Here is a 17,561-nt window from a genome sequence, read left to right as displayed (position 1 = left end):
TATTGCGCAGTATTATCCTTTGTGTAGCGGGGGCCCCGTAGATGAAGCCAAGCCAACTTAGACCCGGGAGGGGTTATGAATGGGGATTCCCTGTGACATCACTCGAGAGAAGACATCCCTCCTCAAGACTCACAGAATGAGGGGAAACTAACTTTTTCGAAACGGAATATAGGAGCCATCTTGGAATCGGACTGGCCAACTTAATTACCTACGAGATAGAAAATTAACAAAACTCTAATTAGGGGCTCATCTCCCGATTTAAAAGGGATAAATGTCATTGGGACATTTATTTAGAGTGTTTAATGTCCTCTTCCGTGATAACTTTCAGCCGAAGAAAGAATACTGTGTTGTTTCTGCGTGGAAAAGTACTGGGGCCATCTGTTTAGTCTCACGACAGCTCCTCGAGATCGGGACTTCACCCCGTGTGGCGGGGGAAGCAGAACAGATTTTAATTAATTTAAAGAGATTCACCGAAGGATAATTGAGTGGTTATGTCTAAATCGCACCAACTAGATATTGGTCACCGGTCGCCCGCACTATTTTACCTCGAGTACGCCGGGAATAGGCGCTACGCAAATTAGGGGAAGGGGTACCGCTCCCTAGTAAAAACTACTGCAGAACGGGACAAGCGTCAGTCCGGGTTTGCGGTTCATTGACGGCGCAGCTACGCTCTTTTAAGCCTTCGTTAAGTCTTTGTTCAATAGAAATTAATTCCTATTTAAGGTGAAATAATCCAATTTGCATAAACAGTGTTTAGTTTGATCTCAGTGACGCCAGTGTTAACTTTTTGGAAAACCGTGACGTGGAAAATCATCTTATTATGATTACTATAATATAAGAATCTTACATAGTCGCATAGGAGATCGTGACCGGACGTTCACATTGAACGCTGTTAACCGGAGTGTGATTTAAACAGTGTCGTTGTGTCTGTGCAGGATTAAGTGTTAGCGGCTCCAACATCATCAAACAATGGCTCAGCAACTTCAAGATGGAATATTAATGGAAATCATCACCGTGGTGCCCATGGAGGAGGAGTAAACTCAGGATGGACTTCCCGAGTTGACAAAGGCATCACCACCATGTGATAGAGATGAGTACAAAGTTCTAATATCTGGCATGCATAGAAGGGATGGGAATATTTATTGTAAACTGACGCTATAAGGGATTTAAAGATGTAGTCCTGTGGAAATAGAGCGCCGGAATGGGCGCGTAGTAATTAATTCTTAGCTTAGGAAACCGACTACAGGTCTGAGTAATCGAGTGTAAATAATTAAGGGAATATAATACTTTAGCTTTGCTTAGGATAGTGATTCATTCAATTATTTTCTTTCTTGGGAGATTCTGTTGTTTATTTGCGTCAGAAGACCAGTAATAATTAGTTTATGGGAGTGCAATGAGAGTAGTTATTAGAGCATTCATTAATTTGATAAGTGCATGGTATATAAAACGGTAAGTACTGCGGTATGCAAAGGCACGTCACTACGAGACCCAGCGGCCAACGTGACAACCTCAAAATTTCCACCCTTTGAAATACTTAGATAAGGAGTGATAGGTTTAAATTGATTCTGTGATTAAATATGCCAGGAAGTGATCATAATAAGTGTATTAAACATCGATTCGTGTGAAAAGTAATTAATTAATGCATGTATTGCCGTGTGACGATAGTGTAGCCGTGTGCCGGCCATCGATTAATTAGCAGTCAGTAATCAGATGTTAATTGCCGCGCGAGTGCTTAATTGTGTTGTAATTGCTGTATAGATTCCGCGCAATGGCCACGTATAAGTAAGGTAGCGGGTAAGCTATGTAGAACGACGATAATAATAATAATAATAATAATAATAATAATAATAATAATAATAATAATAATAATAATAATAATAATAATAATAATAATAATAATAATAATGATAATAACAATCGGGCAAAGATTACCATTATGGGGCGGGAGTCGCGTTGCAAGAATGATATTGCCCCCATTTTTCCCGAGCTAAGCCCAGCCATCGAGCGATGAGTCCCAAGGTGGACCGTTCGATCGTTGGCTATCACTTTCTAGAGGCATTTAAGGGTTGTAAGGATTGATGACCAAGCAGGATAAAAAGAAATATTAAAACAACACTCTGACATTTATTCACATAAGCAATTAAACAACAAAATATTCTTGCTAATATTTCCTTTTTACATAACAGAGCTTTCATAATATCGGGTTTCTTCCTCGATTTAGAGTGACTCGTGTTCATATCTCCAGCTCTACTGTGCTGTAAATGAAACCAAAGAAGTAATTAGGCCACTTGCCTTTTTAAACCAAACATTTAACTGAAAGAACTAAATAAACATGTGTTCAAAGTTTCACCAATTTAAAGTTGCCTCAACACGTGGTCTTTACAATGTACACAGCTGAATTAGTCATTTACAATATCTAATAATGGTTAATGACACTAACGTGAACTTCAGTAGCAAAGAAAACTGTTTCTAAAATTCTCAAAATTAATTAATTATTATCTCGATTATTATTATTATTATTGTTATCATTCAATTAACCTGTTTCATTGTAACACGATCGTGTTCTTACTACTTCTCCACCGCATCATTTATTTAATGTTCATCATTAGCATTTCAAAGTAATGATTTTTGATTAATTATTAATGACTTATTTTCACAATGTTTCAAAGCAATCACGTGGCTGACAAATTTCTACCTTTGATCTTTGCATTTCATTTCTATTCAAATTAATCTTAAAGTATTTCAGATTTTTAGAAATTTACATTACCAACGTGTGAGCTAGTTAAATAAATTTTGTTACAAATCGAGTGCCTTTACAAAGTAACGAGATGATCTTTCCTTTTAAATCTCGCAAATAAAAATTAAATTCCTTCCTAGTCTTCCTTGACTTAATTTAATTAAACTTTCCCTTAAGGGCATGAAATTATTTCTTAAGGCAACACACAACGATGAATGTGATCCGCGTCACGGCGAGTGCGCGACCAGATCAAAATTAAATGAAATAAACATGGCACAAGAGAAATATACACATTTACACACACATTCACACTAGGGAAACACGTTTTATGTACACTATTTACAACGAATCCTGACTTGGCAATTTTAGTTATGATTTTTATCGATGGTCGGGACGCGTAATGTCTCGCAAAAATAATTCGTGTACAGAAATTCTCTTACATTAATGGTGGATAGTGATCGAAGTCATGGGTATCACTTGGTAGAAATACATTTCACATATCAGCGCAAGTTCACCTAATTCATGAGATTATAATGGAAGATTCTAGTAAAATCCATAAGCACTACCATCATGTGGGCTACAGGTTGAATTTACCGCAAGCGTGAGCCTTACTCGCATTATTTTTACTTCCTACCTGTGAAATACACTCACAAACACGTGCTCCACTAATTATAATCTATCTTGCGCTCCAAATACACAAGAATAAATCAATATCACCACTAATTCATCATTTACTCAATTATGCAACGAATATCCCTCAGGATAGGCCATATTCCAGACCCTTCATGAACAGAGCACATTCTATCTCACATTTAGGAATTCTACAGTAGTTTTATGGCTCACGAGCGTTTACTTCTGTTTTACCCGATCTTTAATCAACATTATTATTATTTAAGTGATTATTACATCTACTGATTCTCCTGGAATGTCGTAAAATTAGATGACTTCATCATAAAAAAACAACAAGTGATTTTAAAAGACACTAGGTTCGACCCTATTCACTCAAAATGTACACGCGAATTTTCCGTCCGGTAACTTTCAATATTACAAATAAAGTAGATTTATCGTGTGGTCAGTGATTATTAAACTTAAGCTCCTTAAGCATGGGAAGTCAGTCAAAGACAACCTACATGTCTACTCTAATAGATTTCAAAATCTCATTCACACGTACCTAGTCTACCATGACACCTTAAGAAGTAGGAAAATGAAACATTTCTAACTACAGCAAACTGATAGATCTACGACTTAAGAAGAAAGACCTCTAGTTGTACAAAAGATAGGACAGATAAATTAAATTAAAAAGGTACTCAAGTTTTTGTAGAGTTCGATTCCCGTCGACAGTCAGTTATTTCAGCATACTCCGGCCAGTCCTCTTCCAATTACCAGAGACGCCTTACATTTTTACAGCTCCATGGAGGCTCTGTGATGGATGTCCCTCGATGAAATGATGTTGGTAGTTGCGGAATTCTTCATCTTGAGATCTTCAATTCCAAGACGTCTTCGTTGATTGCTGGTCACAAGCTGTAACTGAGATGACAAAATTAAGTATTTTGCACAAGCACACGCAGAATAGAAACAGCTCGTCTACACTGTCACACTTAACTTGGCTCCTAGACGTTTTTATTCCACAGAATTCACCAATTATCAGACTAAATTCTGGTAGAACGGGCGTTGACTTGTCTTGAAATTTCTCCTTCCACGTGGTCCGGTGATGTGATGTCTCACGCAGCGAACAGGCATTAAGAAGAGCGTACAGAGAAGAGCATTAAGCATTAAGAGAGCGATTCACTCGAAGCAAGGCCTTTTATCTAATTAGCCAAGGGAGGCGTGTTCTTCAGCGAGTACGGTAATTGGCTGATGATCACCTTTAATTTGCGCAGACTATTCTAGAAACAGGCTGAGTCGCGCGTGCGAAGGTAGTCACGTGGTTAGCTATAACCTTGACACAGTCCTGCCGGTGACGTATCGCACCCCTCTGAACGACAAAAAAAACTCGTTCACGGCTCGCCACAAGTTCCCAAGTGATGTGTTGCGGCTTCAAGCAGACAATAAAATCTTTGCTTTCCATTTGTTAAAATATTTATAAGATCGCCAATTTTCACGGGGACATCTCTCCCTTGGTTGGAATATAATTTCATTTGTAGATGAAATTATTACATAACAGTGTCCATTACTATTGTTCCGGAAAATTGGTTGTTGAATCACCTGGTAGTAACTCAGTTGAGCTCGCGATAGGTGTGAGACTCGGAGTTCCTCGTTCCGCTCCTGGCATCCAGTAGCCTAGTCTTTCCATACAGGGTGTTTCTCAAGTTTTATTTCTATCTTCAGTAACTTATTTTTCCCTTTTAACAGATGGTTACATGGTGTCAGCTAGTGGTGTAGGTGTTCGGTAGAGTCCATGCGTCGACCTGTACCGCACTTCCTTCTTGAAGTTTAGTGATTTTGCCTTCAGGATTCGTTCTATCTCTTCTCATTGGAGATGAGGTCTTTTCTTAATGGCACCTTGGCTGCGCTCCTGACTCGAGTTGTTATGTTGGCTTCCCCGAGCCTTGGCCTCTTGGTATTGAAGGCTTTCCGCTCCCACGATATCAGGGTTGGTATCCTGGGTTTGGATTGCTCTTCGCCATCTTTCGTTTTCCTGCGTCGAGTTTTGAAGGTCTTTTAGATATTTTTCCTTTTCTTCTTCTCGCCAGTCTCTCCTTCCTCTTGAGTGGCGGAAGTCCTGGTTTCGGTTCCAGCTCCTTCGGTAATCTGAGTATGGACGCTTCCTCTCGTTACGTCTGGAATATTCCCAGTTTCTAATGGGTCTATTTCTGCGTACGGGCGATCGATCACGAGGTGAATCTTGCCCTCCAGGGTTACGTTTCCACGTTCTCCCTTGGTTGACTGATTTCGATTCTTCCTCCTTATTCGTTGTTACCTGATGGATCTGAGGTTCCGAGTTTCGTCCCTGACGAACTGGTTCCTTGGACGTCATGTCTAATTGTCTTAACAACGCCTCAGCCTGAATTGCAGATTGCGTATTTGAGGCTATCATGATCCTCTGCACATCTGGTGGTAACTGTCGTGTGATCAACTTAACCAACTCAGGTTCTGATGGCGGTGAGTCTAGTTCCCTTAATTTTCTTAATTGGCTGGATAGGAAGTCCGCATATCTCGTGGGCGTAGATGATGCATATTTCCTGGCGTATAACTCCGTCCTAAGGTTGTATTGGACGTCGCTATTCCAGTACTTCTCCAGGAATGCTTTCTTGAAACTTTCGAAATCGTCAAACGAAAATCGAAATGCGACAAACCAGGTATGAACTGAGTCTTCCAGGAATTTTTCGGTGACCCTTAGCTGCCTTTCTGGTGGAATTTTCGCATCGCGAAAGTAATCCTGCAGTTCCCGAATAAAGCCTTTTGGAGTCACGTTTCCTCTAACGTTATTGAATTTCTTGGGTTGGTCTTCGTGAAGACGAATTATATTTACTATTTGCGTCTGGCCGGTTGTATTCATTTGAGACGCATTTACTGTCGGCTCTGAAGAAATGTCAATTGTATTCGCAGCGCCTGTCCCTGCAGTTGCAAGTGGAGTTGACGTCAGACCCGTGCCGGTTACACGTTGCTCCAGTAATGCCTGTTTTTCTAGCAATGAGTTGGTGACCTTGCTAGTGTTCTCGTTCTGGATTTTCAGGAGATGCATTTCATGTACAAGCTCCTTAATTCCATCCGTGTACTCCTTTCGAATCCCTTCGGTTTCAGTTTTTGACTCAGTCGTGACCTTATGTATGGCATTCATCAGGGTGGTTTTAATGGTTTTTATTTCGCCCCAACTATCCTCAAGCGACTCGTGGATATAATCCATCCGTTCCGAGGTATCGACTTGGGATGTCTCGATTTTGTCGAGAATGCCCTTTTCGACTTGTTGTAGTTTCTCGTTTAATCCAGTGAATTTCTTCGCCCAAGCCGTTTTCGTAACCTTAAGGTCCTCTGAATTTGTGTCAATCTTTTCCTCAATATTCAGGAATGATTGTTCAACTTCGCCCTTGTATTTGTCGATTCCAGTTAATATGTCCTGTTGAACGTTCGCCAGTCGTTCACTGAATTCATTGGACATGCCCGCCATAGACTTGGCAATGTTTTCGTTTACCTCCTTTTTCATAGTAGCGAAATCATTTTTGACTATTACGAGCTCGCTCTGCACTGAGGCTAGCTTGCCGTTAAAAAGTTTAATGTCCGAACATATTTTTCCTAAACCTTCTTCAGTTTGGTTTATAATGTCCGTCAACTTTTCTTCAATAGCTTCCCCGAGAGATTTTTCGAGGTTTATTTGTGCGTCACTGAGATCACTAAGTCCCTTTTCTAAGTGTACCTGACTATTGTGGAGTTCAGAGAGTCCTTTTTCTAAGTTTTTCTCTAAGTTAGTTTGACTATTATTGAGTTCAAAGAGTCCTTTCTCTAAGTTCACCTGACTATTATTGAGTTCGAAGAGTCCTTTCTCTAAGTTTTTCTCTAAAGTGTTCTCTAGGCTGGCCTGATTTTCGTTAAGTTTTTTCTCTAAGCTTTTCTCTAAGTTAGCATTGATCCTCTCCTCCATTGCCAACAACATCTGCCTTAAGTCCTCCATAGTTACAATTATTCATTAAATGGCTATTCTGGTATTGGAAGAATTCTAACCGGACTACTGAAATGTTGGGAATCGAACTCCATCAAATTTGTGAAGGCACCGATTTGTCGATATCATGAAAGTTCCAAATTTTCACCAATATCGGTCGCAATTATGAATCTAACTTTAATTAATTATCATCACAGCAAATTCAAATTTCTAATTACCAGCAAGAATTTGTTTTTAACAATATTCATACAAGTTACATTTAACATGTGCTTATGTTAGCCACAAGAATTTGGGCGAATAAATGTGTCAGAGTCAGCCTAATTTAATTGGTCATCTGATCTTGTCAATGTCATAAACACTGGACAGCACAAGATCATTTTCGAGCTTGGATAAGCCAATCTCGAGCCCCACGCTTGGATTAAGCCATCTTAAATGCCCCCATTTTTCCCGAGCTAAGCCCAGCCATCGAGCGATGAGTCCCAAGGTGGACCGTTCGATCGTTGGCTATCACTTTCTAGAGGCATTTAAGGGTTGTAAGGATTGATGACCAAGCAGGATAAAAAGAAATATTAAAACAACACTCTGACATTTATTCACATAAGCAATTAAACAACAAAATATTCTTGCTAATATTTCCTTTTTACATAACAGAGCTTTCATAATATCGGGTTTCTTCCTCGATTTAGAGTGACTCGTGTTCATATCTCCAGCTCTACTGTGCTGTAAATGAAACCAAAGAAGTAATTAGGCCACTTGCCTTTTTAAACCAAACATTTAACTGAAAGAACTAAATAAACATGTGTTCAAAGTTTCACCAATTTAAAGTTGCCTCAACACGTGGTCTTTACAATGTACACAGCTGAATTAGTCATTTACAATATCTAATAATGGTTAATGACACTAACGTGAACTTCAGTAGCAAAGAAAACTGTTTCTAAAATTCTCAAAATTAATTAATTATTATCTCGATTATTATTATTATTATTGTTATCATTCAATTAACCTGTTTCATTGTAACACGATCGTGTTCTTACTACTTCTCCACCGCATCATTTATTTAATGTTCATCATTAGCATTTCAAAGTAATGATTTTTGATTAATTATTAATGACTTATTTTCACAATGTTTCAAAGCAATCACGTGGCTGACAAATTTCTACCTTTGATCTTTGCATTTCATTTCTATTCAAATTAATCTTAAAGTATTTCAGATTTTTAGAAATTTACATTACCAACGTGTGAGCTAGTTAAATAAATTTTGTTACAAATCGAGTGCCTTTACAAAGTAACGAGATGATCTTTCCTTTTAAATCTCGCAAATAAAAATTAAATTCCTTCCTAGTCTTCCTTGACTTAATTTAATTAAACTTTCCCTTAAGGGCATGAAATTATTTCTTAAGGCAACACACAACGATGAATGTGATCCGCGTCACGGCGAGTGCGCGACCAGATCAAAATTAAATGAAATAAACATGGCACAAGAGAAATATACACATTTACACACACATTCACACTAGGGAAACACGTTTTATGTACACTATTTACAACGAATCCTGACTTGGCAATTTTAGTTATGATTTTTATCGATGGTCGGGACGCGTAATGTCTCGCAAAAATAATTCGTGTACAGAAATTCTCTTACATTAATGGTGGATAGTGATCGAAGTCATGGGTATCACTTGGTAGAAATACATTTCACATATCAGCGCAAGTTCACCTAATTCATGAGATTATAATGGAAGATTCTAGTAAAATCCATAAGCACTACCATCATGTGGGCTACAGGTTGAATTTACCGCAAGCGTGAGCCTTACTCGCATTATTTTTACTTCCTACCTGTGAAATACACTCACAAACACGTGCTCCACTAATTATAATCTATCTTGCGCTCCAAATACACAAGAATAAATCAATATCACCACTAATTCATCATTTACTCAATTATGCAACGAATATCCCTCAGGATAGGCCATATTCCAGACCCTTCATGAACAGAGCACATTCTATCTCACATTTAGGAATTCTACAGTAGTTTTATGGCTCACGAGCGTTTACTTCTGTTTTACCCGATCTTTAATCAACATTATTATTATTTAAGTGATTATTACATCTACTGATTCTCCTGGAATGTCGTAAAATTAGATGACTTCATCATAAAAAAACAACAAGTGATTTTAAAAGACACTAGGTTCGACCCTATTCACTCAAAATGTACACGCGAATTTTCCGTCCGGTAACTTTCAATATTACAAATAAAGTAGATTTATCGTGTGGTCAGTGATTATTAAACTTAAGCTCCTTAAGCATGGGAAGTCAGTCAAAGACAACCTACATGTCTACTCTAATAGATTTCAAAATCTCATTCACACGTACCTAGTCTACCATGACACCTTAAGAAGTAGGAAAATGAAACATTTCTAACTACAGCAAACTGATAGATCTACGACTTAAGAAGAAAGACCTCTAGTTGTACAAAAGATAGGACAGATAAATTAAATTAAAAAGGTACTCAAGTTTTTGTAGAGTTCGATTCCCGTCGACAGTCAGTTATTTCAGCATACTCCGGCCAGTCCTCTTCCAATTACCAGAGACGCCTTACATTTTTACAGCTCCATGGAGGCTCTGTGATGGATGTCCCTCGATGAAATGATGTTGGTAGTTGCGGAATTCTTCATCTTGAGATCTTCAATTCCAAGACGTCTTCGTTGATTGCTGGTCACAAGCTGTAACTGAGATGACAAAATTAAGTATTTTGCACAAGCACACGCAGAATAGAAACAGCTCGTCTACACTGTCACACTTAACTTGGCTCCTAGACGTTTTTATTCCACAGAATTCACCAATTATCAGACTAAATTCTGGTAGAACGGGCGTTGACTTGTCTTGAAATTTCTCCTTCCACGTGGTCCGGTGATGTGATGTCTCACGCAGCGAACAGGCATTAAGAAGAGCGTACAGAGAAGAGCATTAAGCATTAAGAGAGCGATTCACTCGAAGCAAGGCCTTTTATCTAATTAGCCAAGGGAGGCGTGTTCTTCAGCGAGTACGGTAATTGGCTGATGATCACCTTTAATTTGCGCAGACTATTCTAGAAACAGGCTGAGTCGCGCGTGCGAAGGTAGTCACGTGGTTAGCTATAACCTTGACACAGTCCTGCCGGTGACGTATCGCACCCCTCTGAACGACAAAAAAAACTCGTTCACGGCTCGCCACAAGTTCCCAAGTGATGTGTTGCGGCTTCAAGCAGACAATAAAATCTTTGCTTTCCATTTGTTAAAATATTTATAAGATCGCCAATTTTCACGGGGACAATATGATACTGCTGGGTAGATGTGTGTTTATTTTAAGGTGATTTGCGCGAGTCATTTTAAGACCGCAGTTTATTGTGGAAGTGCGTCCGAGTGATGTGTTACAGTTTCCTTTTAAAAGGGAATGTTACGCCTGTTAATGTGAGTGTTGACCCCTAGGGGAGGGAGAACTACCGTCTGGCCTTGGCCCAGCGTGTATTTTTTGTCTGAATGTCCCGTAAGCGGGGGAGGATAGGACGGGGCTGTTAAAAGGGAAGTTGTTTTCTTTGAACGGCGAAATAATGTGATCTACCTAACACGGCAGAGCTGTGAAATAATTAACACGCGACCCGGCAGATGATGGTAATGTTTGCCAATGAATCGTTGTTAATTGTACGAGTATAATTAGATAGGGATTACAGGACCCTGCCTTCATCACAAGAGGTTGTCAGTTCGATGCTCAACGTAGGCATTGGAGGCCTACAGTGTCAGAAGGAAGATCCAGTGCCTTTTACGTGTTTTACTTGCATATCATGTACCATGTATGTGTTTTTTTTGTGTCATGTGTTGTTGTACATAAGGTCAGTGGTGGTTCTGTCCATCAGCTCGACGATGCCTAGAATAGCGAGGGTCGGTTCGATCCCAGGTGTTGTATCATATGTGTGTATTTTCATTTTTTTGCCATTTCATTGGGAAATCTAGGTCTTTATTATAATAGGGATTGCTCAGACGTGTGGTCGGACGCATGTTAGTTTTATGTGTTAGTGATAATATAGCCTCAGTGTTATGATAAAATTTCCATTCGCTATATGTCACGATACATCGCTTCGCGATAACGTACTCGTTTCTATCACGTATAACGGACTGAGGTCCACAAACAACCTACAACAAGCATTTGTAAATGTTAATGTAATTCATTAGGGTAATTTAATGCATCATTTCCCATTATCATTAAGGTTCAATAAACCGGTTTGTGAGTCAAATATTTTAATTCGAAGGTGTTCTCATTTTTAGTTATATGCCCCGCTTCTCCTCCCTTGTACGCCTCTAAGCTTACTTTAGTTCAGCGCCTATTTATTTCTTACTTCTTGACCTGTTAGCGACCCTGTAGATCTCATGCCGGTGCCAGTTAGGTAGGGGCGGGTGCATATACAAAATGGCGCGTCCAAAGTGGGGCCTAAGTCACGATAGCGAGGAGGATAATTGTACACGTTGCGCCATATACAAAATGGCGGCCCAATGTGGGACGTGTTTTACTGTTAAATAGGCGCGTATATTTATTCTACATGACTTGTACACGTTGCGCCATATACAAAATGGCGCTTCCATCGTGGTGCGTATATAAATAGGCGCGTATATTTATATTATCTGACATTTCCACGTGACGCGCACATATACAAAATGGCACGTCCAACGTGATGCGAGATAAAAGGGCGTAAGTGAACCGTGGGGGCTCGATATGTCCGTAAATAAGGGCTACCCAGATTTAGGAAATGTAGCGCCATATAAAATGACATCTAATGTGTGGCTATACAAAATGACGCTCCAGGTTGGACATGTTTTACGGTTTAATGGACGAATTTTCATGTTCAATAGGCGCATAATTATCCCACATATCGCATAATATTAATGCGAAGATAGGGGCGTGTCGTGTATTAGGCAAGGCATACTTGTGCGGCTTCCAGGAGTGGGCACGATTATTTGGTAACCCATATCTGCTTCTGACCTTTCCACGCGAGGCCCAGTTCATTATAGTTGAATAAGTGACACCTTGATGTCCATCTTATATCGTTTTATGAATGAGAACACAGTCATGGTCCAATGATATGGGCAGAGCCATGACATTCGCGTAAGCAGGGGCGTATCCAAAGGTCAAGGGGATTAGTTCGAATCCCGGGAAACAATAAAATGAATTTCCCATAAGTGAGGTTCGAAGTGAATAGTGGCTCTTTCTTAGTGCATATCTATTCACGGATATTAGCCAGTGGTGCGTGTTCCGTCACCAAGCAACCTGCTATTAGGAAATATATTTTACGTTAGTATAACCGTGGATGAGAAGAGGTAACCTCACGCCTACTTTTCTTTTTCAGGTGGCAGTAGGTTGATTTCATGGGTTCAGTTTGAGATTCTGATGACTTTGTGTGTTTGAAGGACCTCAATGCTGAAGGCATGGGTTGATTTACTGGCACTATACCACAGGTGTTGGTATTTAAAATCGAGCCCAGTTTTAGAATTACAGGTCAACCGGCAACTTTATTAACTGAATTTGAGGGCTAATATTATAATCATTTTCGGAAATTTCCCGTTGCTTTTCATATAAATTTCATGAACCTTAATGATGTTAGGCAGTTAGGCAGCTTCAATGATAGCCGTTTTTGAGGCTTAATTTGCAATGACGATTAAAGTAAAAATTATTTGAAGCTGGAAGAACGTAAAGTTTGGATAGAGGAATCTTTTCTTTTAAAATAAATAATAACTATATATTGTTGTGGATTGTTGATGCCGACGTTAGCGAGGGGGGTCCTATCATCTCAAAGGATAGCGACATGGATAGTGAAGCCATGCGGGCTTTGATGGAGGAGATTAGGGAGATGAAGAATAGCGTGAAGGACGATTTAAAGGCAAATCGGGAGGAAATGAAGGACGATTTAAAGGCGAATCGGGAGGAAATGAAGGACGATTTTAAGAAGTTCCGTGCCGAGATGAAGGAGATAATGGAAGAGAACCGGGTGCAGCTTAGGAACAGTCTGACGGGGGTAATGGAGCGACAGTTTGCAGATATGAGGGAAGCAAGTAGTGGGATAAGAAGGCTCACAGAGGAACTGAGACAGGACAGGTTAAAAGGGTTCGGAGTTAAATCGAAAGTGCAAATAGATCAGAATAGTCCAGAGAGTAGTGAAGTGATGAACAGTACAAATGACTCTGAGGATAAGATTACAAATCTTGAGGATAAGGCAGAAGAAAAACGAACGGAGATAGAGGCAGTGAATGAAAGGAAAGTCGAGGGAATAGTTGAGCGGCTCGATCAGGTTGAGACCAGTATCGAGAGAGACATAACTCGCGTGAATGGCGAAATCGTGGATGTCAAAGGGAAAATCGATCAGTTGAATGGTGAAATGGAACAGGTCAGGTCCAAAGCGAATGACCGCGACACGAAGATCGAAGAGATAAGGGAGCAGGTCGAGGACAATCAGACAAGTATCCGGATCGTTGAAGAAAGGACCGAAAAAGCATTGGCGGTAATCGAGGCCCTGGACGAGAAGATTACTTCGGTATCGCAAGCAGCGCAGTCCGATACGAAACTAACTTTTGCCAGGTTACGGAAGGAAGTGTCAGGACAAATAGTAGGAGAGACTGCTAAACAGATCCACGAATGGAGCGAAGAGAAAGGCTCGAAAATGATGGTGAAATTGGAGATCCACGAAGAACAAATTAACGCACTTCGCGAAGAAATAGAGGGAATGAAGAAATTAGACAATCAGGATGAACCACATTTCAAAATGGAGAATATGGAAGACGAGATGAAAGCTGAGGACGGAGCAGAAAGGAAGAGATCATCAGGTCGATACAAGAGACGACAACGCAACAAGCAGCGCCGAATTAAGTATGGATGGCTTACCAGTGAAAGAGGGACATGTTTAAGAAGAAGACGTCGTGATACCAGAGGTTCGAAGCTACAGCATGTGAACTGGAGAGACGAGATGAGAGATGAACGAGTTCTGAAACCCAAACGCTACGTAGAGCAATTGAAACGTAAGCGAGGAAGCACGAAGGGCCAGCCCTTGGCAATATTACAAGTAACAAGAAGAAGTGGAAGTCTTGAGTTCGTAGCACATGGGGACTCAAGCCGGAAGAACCCGAAGGTTACTGACGAGAGTACAGAGGATCCAGGAGGGTGTTCTGACGACCGAAGGCAGATCTAACCTATCGGCGGTCATCTTATGTATGTAAATATTTGTAAATATTATCATCCAGGCGCAGCAGATGAATTACATTAATTACCCGAACGTGACAAGATCCAAGAAGAAGTGAACAACGCAGAAGAACTTGGGGCAACGGACGAAGAAGAGGCTGAGGATGACGGAGAAGAAGATCGACGTGACGTGTCAGATGAAGAGTTGGGACCAAATGAGGAAGCCGAAGAAGTCAATTATTTGGAGAATTTGTTTTCACAGAGAGATCTTGGGGATGAAGAATGTCCAGAATGTCAGTACCTGGAGAACTACAGAGAAGCATTGCGTCAGATAGCATATTATTTAGAAAGAGAGAACCAGGAACTTCGCCAGAAAGCAAAGGTTTGGAAACAGTTGTGAATCGATATTGACAATTGAATATTTAGCGACGAAATGTGTCCAGTGCCTGTACCCATTTCTTCTCGGGGAGAGGGGAATATGAACCCGATAGGGGCATGATCCAAGGACCTTTGGTTGATATCGATCTCCATAATTACACACGCAATGCTATTAAAATGAAAGAACGCTGAGAATGATTAATATACATATCATTAATAGAGGTCATACCGAAACTAATTAATATTCATACCATTGAGATAGATAAATTGTGTATTTTAAAATTATTCTACGAGATTTCTTTGTCTGCGACTTATTGCGCAGTATTATCCTTTGTGTAGCGGGGGCCCCGTAGATGAAGCCAAGCCAACTTAGACCCGGGAGGGGTTATGAATGGGGATTCCCTGTGACATCACTCGAGAGAAGACATCCCTCCTCAAGACTCACAGAATGAGGGGAAACTAACTTTTTCGAAACGGAATATAGGAGCCATCTTGGAATCGGACTGGCCAACTTAATTACCTACGAGATAGAAAATTAACAAAACTCTAATTAGGGGCTCATCTCCCGATTTAAAAGGGATAAATGTCATTGGGACATTTATTTAGAGTGTTTAATGTCCTCTTCCGTGATAACTTTCAGCCGAAGAAAGAATACTGTGTTGTTTCTGCGTGGAAAAGTACTGGGGCCATCTGTTTAGTCTCACGACAGCTCCTCGAGATCGGGACTTCACCCCGTGTGGCGGGGGAAGCAGAACAGATTTTAATTAATTTAAAGAGATTCACCGAAGGATAATTGAGTGGTTATGTCTAAATCGCACCAACTAGATATTGGTCACCGGTCGCCCGCACTATTTTACCTCGAGTACGCCGGGAATAGGCGCTACGCAAATTAGGGGAAGGGGTACCGCTCCCTAGTAAAAACTACTGCAGAACGGGACAAGCGTCAGTCCGGGTTTGCGGTTCATTGACGGCGCAGCTACGCTCTTTTAAGCCTTCGTTAAGTCTTTGTTCAATAGAAATTAATTCCTATTTAAGGTGAAATAATCCAATTTGCATAAACAGTGTTTAGTTTGATCTCAGTGACGCCAGTGTTAACTTTTTGGAAAACCGTGACGTGGAAAATCATCTTATTATGATTACTATAATATAAGAATCTTACATAGTCGCATAGGAGATCGTGACCGGACGTTCACATTGAACGCTGTTAACCGGAGTGTGATTTAAACAGTGTCGTTGTGTCTGTGCAGGATTAAGTGTTAGCGGCTCCAACATCATCAAACAATGGCTCAGCAACTTCAAGATGGAATATTAATGGAAATCATCACCGTGGTGCCCATGGAGGAGGAGTAAACTCAGGATGGACTTCCCGAGTTGACAAAGGCATCACCACCATGTGATAGAGATGAGTACAAAGTTCTAATATCTGGCATGCATAGAAGGGATGGGAATATTTATTGTAAACTGACGCTATAAGGGATTTAAAGATGTAGTCCTGTGGAAATAGAGCGCCGGAATGGGCGCGTAGTAATTAATTCTTAGCTTAGGAAACCGACTACAGGTCTGAGTAATCGAGTGTAAATAATTAAGGGAATATAATACTTTAGCTTTGCTTAGGATAGTGATTCATTCAATTATTTTCTTTCTTGGGAGATTCTGTTGTTTATTTGCGTCAGAAGACCAGTAATAATTAGTTTATGGGAGTGCAATGAGAGTAGTTATTAGAGCATTCATTAATTTGATAAGTGCATGGTATATAAAACGGTAAGTACTGCGGTATGCAAAGGCACGTCACTACGAGACCCAGCGGCCAACGTGACAACCTCAAAATTTCCACCCTTTGAAATACTTAGATAAGGAGTGATAGGTTTAAATTGATTCTGTGATTAAATATGCCAGGAAGTGATCATAATAAGTGTATTAAACATCGATTCGTGTGAAAAGTAATTAATTAATGCATGTATTGCCGTGTGACGATAGTGTAGCCGTGTGCCGGCCATCGATTAATTAGCAGTCAGTAATCAGATGTTAATTGCCGCGCGAGTGCTTAATTGTGTTGTAATTGCTGTATAGATTCCGCGCAATGGCCACGTATAAGTAAGGTAGCGGGTAAGCTATGTAGAACGACGATAATAATAATAATAATAATAATAATAATAATAATAATAATAATAATAATAATAATAATAACAATCGGGCAAAGATTACCATTATGGGGCGGGAGTCGCGTTGCAAGAATGATATGATACTGCTGGGTAGATGTGTGTTTATTTTAAGGTGATTTGCGCGAGTCATTTTAAGACCGCAGTTTATTGTGGAAGTGCGTCCGAGTGATGTGTTACAGTTTCCTTTTAAAAGGGAATGTTACGCCTGTTAATGTGAGTGTTGACCCCTAGGGGAGGGAGAACTACCGTCTGGCCTTGGCCCAGCGTGTATTTTTTGTCTGAATGTCCCGTAAGCGGGGGAGGATAGGACGGGGCTGTTAAAAGGGAAGTTGTTTTCTTTGAACGGCGAAATAATGTGATCTACCTAACACGGCAGAGCTGTGAAATAATTAACACGCGACCCGGCAGATGATGGTAATGTTTGCCAATGAATCGTTGTTAATTGTACGAGTATAATTAGATAGGGATTACAGGACCCTGCCTTCAT

The 17,561-nt window shown here is 40.2% G+C and overlaps 1 protein-coding gene across 3 annotated transcripts in view; it reads left to right on the top strand.

Annotated features, from left to right (window-relative positions):
- Window positions 1-17,561, top strand: part of Ca-Ma2d (Ca[2+] channel Muscle-specific alpha2/delta subunit) — a 318,622-nt gene that overhangs the window by 212,196 nt on the left and 88,865 nt on the right. The gene's annotated exons all lie outside the window — the stretch shown is intronic.

Source organism: Anabrus simplex, chromosome 4 (genome assembly GCF_040414725.1).
Source record: "Anabrus simplex isolate iqAnaSimp1 chromosome 4, ASM4041472v1, whole genome shotgun sequence".
Taxonomy (NCBI): Eukaryota; Metazoa; Arthropoda; class Insecta; order Orthoptera; family Tettigoniidae; genus Anabrus; species Anabrus simplex.
The sequence above is the reverse complement of the archived record's forward strand: the minus strand, read 5'-3'. Positions and strand labels throughout refer to the sequence as shown.